This window comes from Panthera uncia, chromosome D1 (assembly GCF_023721935.1).
Source record: "Panthera uncia isolate 11264 chromosome D1, Puncia_PCG_1.0, whole genome shotgun sequence".
In the NCBI taxonomy this organism is placed as follows: domain Eukaryota; kingdom Metazoa; phylum Chordata; class Mammalia; order Carnivora; family Felidae; genus Panthera; species Panthera uncia.
Window position 1 is genome coordinate 5,464,756 of NC_064808.1, and position 9,561 is coordinate 5,474,316.

Consider the following 9,561-nt stretch of genomic DNA (forward strand, 5'->3'; position numbering starts at 1 on the left):
TTTTTGCTACAACTAGCAGTCCTACCACAAACTCTTTCCTTGTCTGCTGTTAGCAATAGATACTGAGCTCCTTGAGGCCAGGGACCATGTCTCTTTCATTTTCCGGGAACATGGTACCCAATGCCGCTGTGCACCTGGCTGTGCCCAAGCACTCAGGAAGCAGCTGTAGTCAAGAGTGATCCATGAGCTTCCAGAAGAGCTGCACCAGGCAGAATGAATTCAGTGTGTGTGAGAAGTAAGGGAGATGATTCATTTTCGGAAGTACCAACTAAAAGCTGTACTGTCTAATTAACAATAGGCTTGCAACCTATTGGAAATATGTACGACCCCCCACCACCACCACAATGGAGTGAGTCCCAAACCCTTAGACACTTCACTTCCTGGTTCTTCCTCTCTCCGTTTTGCGAGCTTGTTTTGGGGGGCTTTGCAATGAGCATGCACCAAAGAACAGCGGGAGGAGGACTGAAAGTCTCTGCACCACCTCAGGGAATGTTTATTTGTTCCGATCAGATTACTCTTTGCCTTACATGGACATAGGCGCCCTCTGGGTAAGGCTGGAACCCCTGTAGTACTCAGCCAATGAGGAACCAGGGGAGGGACTTACATGCTAGGAGATAAATGGTCTGCTGTGGCTGCCCCCAATGTGCCTGTCCATCAGACATCCCCTCTTGCAAGAATGTTGATTAAAGCCTCACTTCATTGTGCTCCAAGTCTCCATGTCCCTCCTTTAATTGGGTCAATGGGCTTGTTTCTCAGTGTACAGGAAAAGGTTTGCAGTGAATTTCATCAGGAAGACAGGACAGCATGGTGGTTAAGGGGAAAGACTTTGGAGTTAGCACTGACTTGAAATTCGTATTCACTGGGAACTCATATATACTGAGCCACAGCACCTTCCTCTGTAAAATGGAGAAAAAAAATATCCATCATGTGGGATTATTGTGAAGATTAAAGTACATGAAGTAGGTGCTCAATAAATAATGGCTGATAGTTTTATTTTAGTAATAATGTAAGAGGGACGTTTCCATCACTGTTAAGGATGGAGAGAATAGTAATACCAATTAACATTTATTGTACTTTAGTAACTTAACTTTTTGATCCTATGAAATAGGTGTTATTATCTCCATTTTACAGAAGAAGAAACTGAGGCATAGGAATATTAAGCAATTAGCCCAAGGTCACATACCTATTTACACTGGAGCTAAGCAGTTTGAACCCAGAGCCAACTGGTATCTAGATAGGACTGTGAGCCACATGGCCTCTTAAAGTTCTTTCCACCAACAAGGCTAAAGCAACTCTTGGGGCGTATAGTGTCACCCCGGACTTCTTGATCCAGCTTTGCCTTTGACCCAATGGGTCCCCTTAGGCCAATCCCTTCCCTTTCCTTTTCTTTCTCTTTTTCTTTTTTTTTTTAAAGTTTATTTCTTTATTTTGAGAGAGACAGTGTGCATGCGTGCAAGTGAGGGGGGGGCGGGGGGAGGGGGAGAAAAAAAATCCCAAGCAGGTTCCGTTCTGATAGTGTGGAGCCCAATGCAGCGCTCAAACTCACAAACTGTGAGGTCATGATCCAAACCGAAATCAAGAGTCAGATGCTTAACCCACTGAACCACCCGAAGCCCCCCTTTTCTTTTTATTAATTTAATTTTTACAATCATGATAAGTATATTCTTTAATCCCTATCATCTATTTAATGCATCACCCTACCCACCTCCCCTCTTGTAATCATCAGTTTTGTCCTCTATAGTTAAGAGTCTATTTCTTGGTTTGTCTCTCTCTCTCTTTTTTTCCTTTACTTGTTTGCTTTGTTTCTTAAATCCCACATATGAGTGAGATTATATATTTGTCTTTCTCTGAATGACTTATTTTGTTTAGCACTCTCTTCTCTAGCTCTATCCATATTGTTGTGAAATAGCAAGACCTCATTCTTTTTTATATCTTTTTTATATAGTATCCCATTATATTTATACCACATATCCTTGTCCATTCATCTGTCAATGGACACTGGGTTGCTTCCGTAGTTTGACCATTGTACATAATGCTGCAATAAATATAGGGATGTAGGAATCCTTTTTAATTAATGCTTTTGTATTTTGGGGGTGAATACCCAGTACTGCAATTACTGGGTCATAGGGTAGTTCTATTTTTAATTTTTTGAGGAACTTCTTCCCATACTGTTTTCCATAGTGACTGTACCAGTTTGCATGCCCACCAAGAGTGCATGAAGGCTTCTTTTTCTCCACATCCTAACCAACACTGCTGGAAGCCGAGCTATCCCAGCCTGAGTGGCAAGGCCTGGGCTGTGGACGGATTGGTGACTGCAGGGTGGCCCTCCGACAGTGAAGCTTCTTGTACTCCTGCTTTTAGGTAATTCGGCCTTACGACTACCTGTGGTACTGTCTATTGGGGAATTGCCCCCGGCAGGCCCCCTGGGAAAAGAACCATTAGGGAAGAAAGTAAGGTTCTGCAAGAAATTGTGCGGCCTTACATTTAGCCCTTGCCATCCCCTATGGAGACTCCTCTGCTTACAGGAAGGATAGCCTCATACCTTTGCCAGCAAAGAGGGCCTGTAAAGAAGAGACATATGGGTTTGAAAGCCCCACTCTGGCAACTAAGGAGTGTATCTCTGGGCACAGGTGACTTCAACCCCTAGGCCCACCTAGCCCCCCGGAGGCATTCCAGATGATGACTGAACCTAGTCGGTTCATTGCCTCCTAGGTGCATTGTCTCTCTGAGAATGTATGAGGCATGGGTTTCTAAGGCTTTTTCAGCCCCTTTCTGGCACCTCGGACGGAGGCAAACACATTGTTCTTCTGGCCTCATGTGGTTAGGAGGTCATGTCCCTGTAACTCTTCCACTTGAGGTGTTGAGAAATGGAGGGCCTTTCACGAGAACAGCAAAGCAAATGCTTTGTAGATTATAGATGAATGCAGATGCATAATGGAATAATGTAAGAAATTAATCTATAATCAAAGGGTATGCGGGAAAGTTAAGGGAAAATCGCCATGTTATTTCTTAAATGTTGTTTACACATAGGAACATTTTCAGAATTAGGTAATGTTAGAAAAACATAGATGACATATGCTCCAAGGAAATCACTAGCATATCTAATCCCACGTTTACTGCAATAAATCGGCCAGTTCAACATACTGCTGTTGTCTGTGTCCATTTTTATCTTAGTTTTAGTTTTTTATTTTAGTTTTGTTTTATTTTCACCGACGCTGTTCTTCCTTCGGGAACCCCTGGACCTGCTGGTGCTGGACTCCAGCACAACACGTGTTTCTTATTTTAGCCATTCTGACAGGTGTGAGGTGATATCTTATTCTAACAGGTATGAGGTTTTGACTTGCATTTCTCTGATGATGAGTGATGTTGAGCATCTTTTCATGTGTCTGTTGGCCATCTGTGTGTCTCAATGTCTGTTCATGTCTTCTGCCCATTTTTTAATTGATTGCTTGTTTTTTGGGTGTTGAGCTGTCTCAGTTATTTCTATATTTTGGATACTAACCCTTTATTAGGTCTGTCATTTGCAAATATCTCCCATTCCGTGGGTTGTCTTTTAGTTTTGTTGATTGTTTCCTCCGCTATGCAGAAATTTTTTATTCTGATGTATTCCCAATAGTTTATTTTTACTTTTATTTCCTTTGCCTCAGGAGACACATCTAGAAAAATATTGCTATGGTTGAGGTCAAAGAAATTACTGCCTGTGCTCTCTTCAAGGATTTTTATGGTTTCAGTCCTCAAATTTAGGTGTTTAATTCATTTTGACTTTATTTTTGTGTATGTAGTTTCATTCTTTCACATGTTGCTGTGCCGAGGTCCAGCCCCAACACCATTGGTTGAAAAGACTGTATTTTCCCCATCATATATTCATTCCTCATTGGTTGAAGATTAATTGACCTATAATTGTGGGTTTCTTTCTGAGTTTTCTATTCTATTCCATTTATTACGTGTCTATTTCCGTGCCAGTTCCATAGTTTTAATTACTACTACTTTGTAATATAACTTGAAATGTGAAATTGTGATACCTCCAGTTTTGTTTTTCTTTCTGAAGACTGCTTTGGCTTTTCAGGATCTTTGTGGTTCCATACAAATTTTAGGATTATTTCATCCAGTTCTGTGAAAAATGCTCTTGGTATTTTGATAGGGATTGCATTAAATCTAGATTGCTTTGGGTAGTAGACATTTTAACAATATTTGTTCTTCTAACCCATGAGTGTGGAATGTCTTTTCATTTCTTTGAAATTTCTTGAAGTTCTTTCATCAGTGTTTTATAGTTTTCAGAGTACAGGTCTTTCACCCCTTTGGTTAAGTTTATTCCTAGATATTTTATTGTTCTCAGTGTAATTGTAAATGGGATTGTTTTCTTGATTTCACTTTCTGCTGCTTCATAATTGGTATATAGGAATGCAACAGATTTCTGTATATTGATTTTGAATCCTGTGACTTAATGCATTCATTTATCAGTTCTAGTATTTTTTGATGGAGTTTTTAGGATTTTCTATATATGATATGTCATTTGCATATAGAGTTTTACTTCTTCCTTACCAACTTGGATGCCTTGTATTTCTTTTAGTTGCCTGATCACTGTGGCTTGGACTTCTACTACTATGTGGAATAAAAGTGATGAGAGTGTGCATCCTTGTCTTGTTCCTGACCTTAGGAGGAAAGCTTTTAGTTTTTCACCATTGAATATGACGTTGGCTGTGGGTTTTTCATAGAAGGACTTTATTACGTTTGGTATGTTTCCTCAAAACCTACTTTGCAGGGTTTAAAAAAAATTTTTTTTTAATGTTTACTTATTTTTGACAGAGAGAGAGAGACAGAACATGAGCAGGGGAGAGGCAGAGAGAGAGAGGGAGATGCAGAATCCGAAGAAGGCTCCAGGCTCTGAGCTGTCAGCACAGAGCCCGATATGGGGCTCGAACTCACAAACTGTGAGATCATGACCTGAGCTGAATTCAGACATTTAACCGACTGAGCCACCCAGGCGCCCCTGCAGGTTTTTATCATGAATGGATGTTGTACTTTGCCAAATGGTTTTTCTGCATCTATTGAAATGATCATATGGTGTTTAATCCTTTCTCTTATTGATGTGACATATCACGTTGTTTTGTAAATATTGAATCACCCTTGCATCCTGGGAATAAACCCCACTTGATTGTTGTGTACACTTTTTAAAAATATGTTGTTTGTCGGGTGCCTGGGTGGTTCAGTCAGTTGAGCATCTGACTTCGGTTCAGGTCATGATCTCACAATTCATGACTTCGAGCCCTGTGATGGACTCTATGTTGACATCTAAGAGTCTAGAAACTCCTTCGGATTCTGTGTCTCCCTCTCTCTCTGCCTCTCCTCCACTAGCATTCTGTCTTCCTGTCTCTCTCAAAAAAAATAAATAAACATTAAAAAAATATATTGTTGGATTTGGTTTGCTAATACTGTGTTGAAGATATTTGCATCTATACTCATCAGAGATATTGGCATCCTGTAGCTCTCTTTTGTGTGTGTGTGTGTCTGGTGTCTTTATCTGGTTTTGGTGTCAGAATACCTCATGGAATGAATTCAGAAGTGTTCCTTCCTCTTCTATTTTTTGGAATAATTTGAGAAGAATAGGTATTAACTCTTCTTTAAATGTTTGGTAAAATTTGTCTGTGAAGCTGTCTGCTCCTGGACTTTTGTTTTGGGGGAGTTTTTATTATTATTATTATTATTATTATTATGCTTCAATTTCATTGCTGGTAATTGATGTGTTCAAATTTTCTATTTCTTCCTGCTTTAGTTTAGGTAGGTTAACGTTTCTCGGAATTTATCCATTTCTTTTAAGTTGTCCAATTTGTTGACATGTAGGTTTCCATAATATTCTGTTACAATTGTTTGTATTTTTGTGGTGTTGGTTGTTATTTCTCCTTTTTCATTAATGATTTTGTTTATTTGGGTCCCCTCTTTTTCCCTTTCTCTCTCTCTATCTCTCTTTCTCTCTCTAGCTAGAAGTTTATCAATTGTGTTGATCTTTTCAAAGAACCAGTTCCTGGTTTCATTGATGTTCTATTGTTTTGTTTTGTTTTTAGTTTCTATATCATTTATTATTTCCTTCCTTTTGCTGGGTTTGGATTTTGTTTGTCCTTCTCTCCTAGCTCCTTTAGGTGTAAGGTTTGGTTACTTGAGATTTTTCTTGCTTCTTGAGGTAGACCTGTAGTGCTACCCTCTACACCCTCTTAGAAACACTTTCCTTCTTAGAAACACTTTTGCTGCATCCCAAAGATTTTGGACCATTGTGTTTTCATTTCCATTTGTTTCCATGTATTATTTTTTAGTTTCTTTCTTTCGTTTTAGTAATCTCTACACTTAACATGGGGCTCAAACTCACAACTTTGAGATCAAGAGTCATACACTCTTTTGATTGAGCCAGCTAGGTGCCCCTCTATGTATTTTTGTTTCTTTTTTTTATGTTTATTTATTTTGAAAGAAAGAGAGAATGAGCAGGGAAGGGGCAGAGAGACAGAGAGAATCTCACGCAGACTGCACTGTCAGTGTAGAGACCAACCTGGGGCTCAAACTCACAAACTGTGAGATCATGATGTGAGCTGAAATCCAGAGTCAGATGCTCAACCAACTGAGCCACCCAGGTGTCCCTTTTATTTATTTTTTGATTTCTCGGCTGATACATTCATGGTTTATTAGCATGTTATTTATCTCTAGGTTATTTGTGGTCTTTCTAGATTTTTTTTTCCTGTAGTTGATTTCTAGTTTCATAGTTTGTGGTCAGAAAAGATACATGATATGACTTCAATTTTTTTTGCGTTTGTTGACACTTGTTTTGTGGCCTAATATGTGATCTATTCTCAAGGATGTTCCATGTGCACTTGAAAATAATGTCTATTCTGCTGTTTTATGATGGAATGTCCTAAATATGTCTGTAAAATTCATCTGATCTAGTGTGTCATTCAAAGCCATTGTTTCCTTGTTGATTTTCTGTTTGGATGTTAGCGAACCTGGGTGGCTCAGTCAGTTAAGTGTCCAACTTCAGCTCAGGTCATGATCTCGTGGTTTGTGGGTTTGAACCCCACATCGGGCTCTGTGCTGACTCCTCAGGGCCTGGAGTCTGCTTTGGATTCTGTGTCTCCATCTCTCTGCCTCTCCCCCACTCACACGCTGTATCTCTCTGTCTCTCTCTCTCTCTCAAAAGTAAATAAAACATTAAAAAGAATTCGGGGCGCCTGGGTGGCACAGTCGGTTAAGCGTCCGACTTCAGCCAGGTCATTATCTCGCGGTCCGTGATTTCAAGCCCCGCGTCAGGCTCTGGGCTGATGGCTCGGAGCCTGGAGCCTGTTTCCGATTCTGTGTCTCCCTCTCTCTCTGCCCCTCCCCCGTTCATGCTCTGTCTCTCTCTGTCCCAAAAAAAATAAATAAAAAACGTTGAAAAAAAAATTTAAAAAAGAAAAAGAAAAAAAGAATTTAAATATAAGTGGGGTGTTAAAGTGTCCTACTATTATTGTATTACTGTCAATTATTTCCTTTGTGTTTGTTATTAACTGTTTCTTTTATTTATTTTTTAATGTTTATTTATCTTAGAGAGAAAGAGAGACAGACTGTGAGCAGGGGAGGGGCAGAGAGAGAGGGAGACACAGAAACCAAAACAGGTTCCAGGCCCTGAGCTGTCAAGCACTGAGCCTGACACAGGATTCAAACCCACCAGCCATGAGATCATGGCCTGAGCCAAAGTCAGAGGCTTAACCAACTGAGCCACCCAGACGTCCCTGTTATTAACTGTTTTATGTATTTAGGTGCTTCCACTGGGTGCATAAATATTTACAGTTTTATATCCTTTTGTTGGATTGTCCTCTTTATTATTATATAGTGTCCTTCTTTGTCTCTTGTCACGGTCTTTGTTTTAAAATCTCTTTGGTCCAATGTAAGTATTGTTACTTCAACTTTCTTTTGATATCCATTTGCATGATAAATATTTCTCCATCCCTTCACTTTCTTTCTTTCTTTTTTTTTAAAAGCTTCTATTTTTAAGTAATCTTTATACCCCATGTGGGGCTCAAATCCACAACTTCAAGATCAAGAGGTGCATCTTCAAGATCAAGCTCTTCCAACTGAGCTGCCCCTCCATCCCTTGCCTTCAATCTGCAAGCGTCTTTTGGTGTGAAATGAGTCTCTTATAAGCAGCACATAGATAGGTCTTGTTTTTTTATCCACTGTCATCCTATGTCTTTTTTTATAAATCACCCTATGTCTTTTGTTTGGAGCATTTAGTCCATTTACATTCCAAGTAATTATTGATAGATATGTATTTATTGCCATTTTCTTACTTGTTTTATGGCTGTTTCTATAGATTTTTTCTGATCCTTCCTGCTCTCTTTCATGGTTTGTTGACTTTCTTTAGTGATATACTTGGATTCCTTTCTCTTCATTCTTTGTATAACAACTACTGGTTTTTTGATTTGTGGTTACCTTTTGGTATATAACTATCTTCTGCATATACCAGCCCATATTCAGTTGATTGTCACTTAAGTTTGAACCCATCCTCTACTCCTCTCCCCACCACATTTTAGGTATATAGTATCATATTTTACATCCCCCCCTCATTTTTTTATGGATCCCTTGACTGATTTTTACAGAAATACTTATTTTCACTGCTTATATGTTTGTTTGTGTTTTTTTGTAGGGCTGGTTTAGTGGTCATGAATTCCTTTAGTTTACGTTTGTCTGAGAAACCCTTTATCTCTCCTTCTGTTCTAATTGATAGCTTTTCTGGATAGAGTATTCTTGGCTGAAGATTTTTCCCTTTCAGTACTTTGAATATATCATGCCACTCCCTTCTGGCCTGCAAAGTTTCTGCTGAAAAATCTACTGCTAGTGATGGGGTTTCCCTAGTGTGTAACTGTCTTCATGTCTTTTACTGCTTAAAATTTTTTTTTCTTTATCACTACTTTCACCATTTTAATTACTATGTGTCTTGGTGTGGACCTCCTTGGTTGAATTTTGGGGTGATATCTGTGCCTCCTGGATCTGGCTATCTGTTTCCTTCCCCAGATTAGGGAAATTTTCAGCTATTTCTGCCCCCTTTTCTCTCTTCTTCTTATGAGATCCCTATAATGCAAATGTTATTACCCTTGATACCCTTGATGGAGTCACTAAGTTCCCTAAGACTATTCTCAATTTGCATAATTTTCCTTCCTCTCCTTTGCTCAGCTTGGCTACTTCCCTTGACTCTGCCATCCAGGTCACCAATTCATTCCTCTGCTTCATCTAGTCTGCTATTTATTCCATCAAGTGTATTTTTAATTTCATTTATTGTGTTCTTGATCTCTGATTGCTTCTTTTTTATCTCTGTGTTAAGGGTCTTACTGATGTCCTCCACTCTTTTCTCAAGTGCAGTAAGTATCTTTATGATCATTACTTTAAATTCTCTATCAGGTATATTACTTATATCCTTTTTGTTTAGGTCTCTAGCTGTGATTTGGTCCTGTTCCTTCATTTGGAACACATTTCTCTGTCTCCTTGTTTTGTATAACTCTCTGTGTCTGTTTCTGTGTGTAAGGAAACTCTGCTACTTCTCTT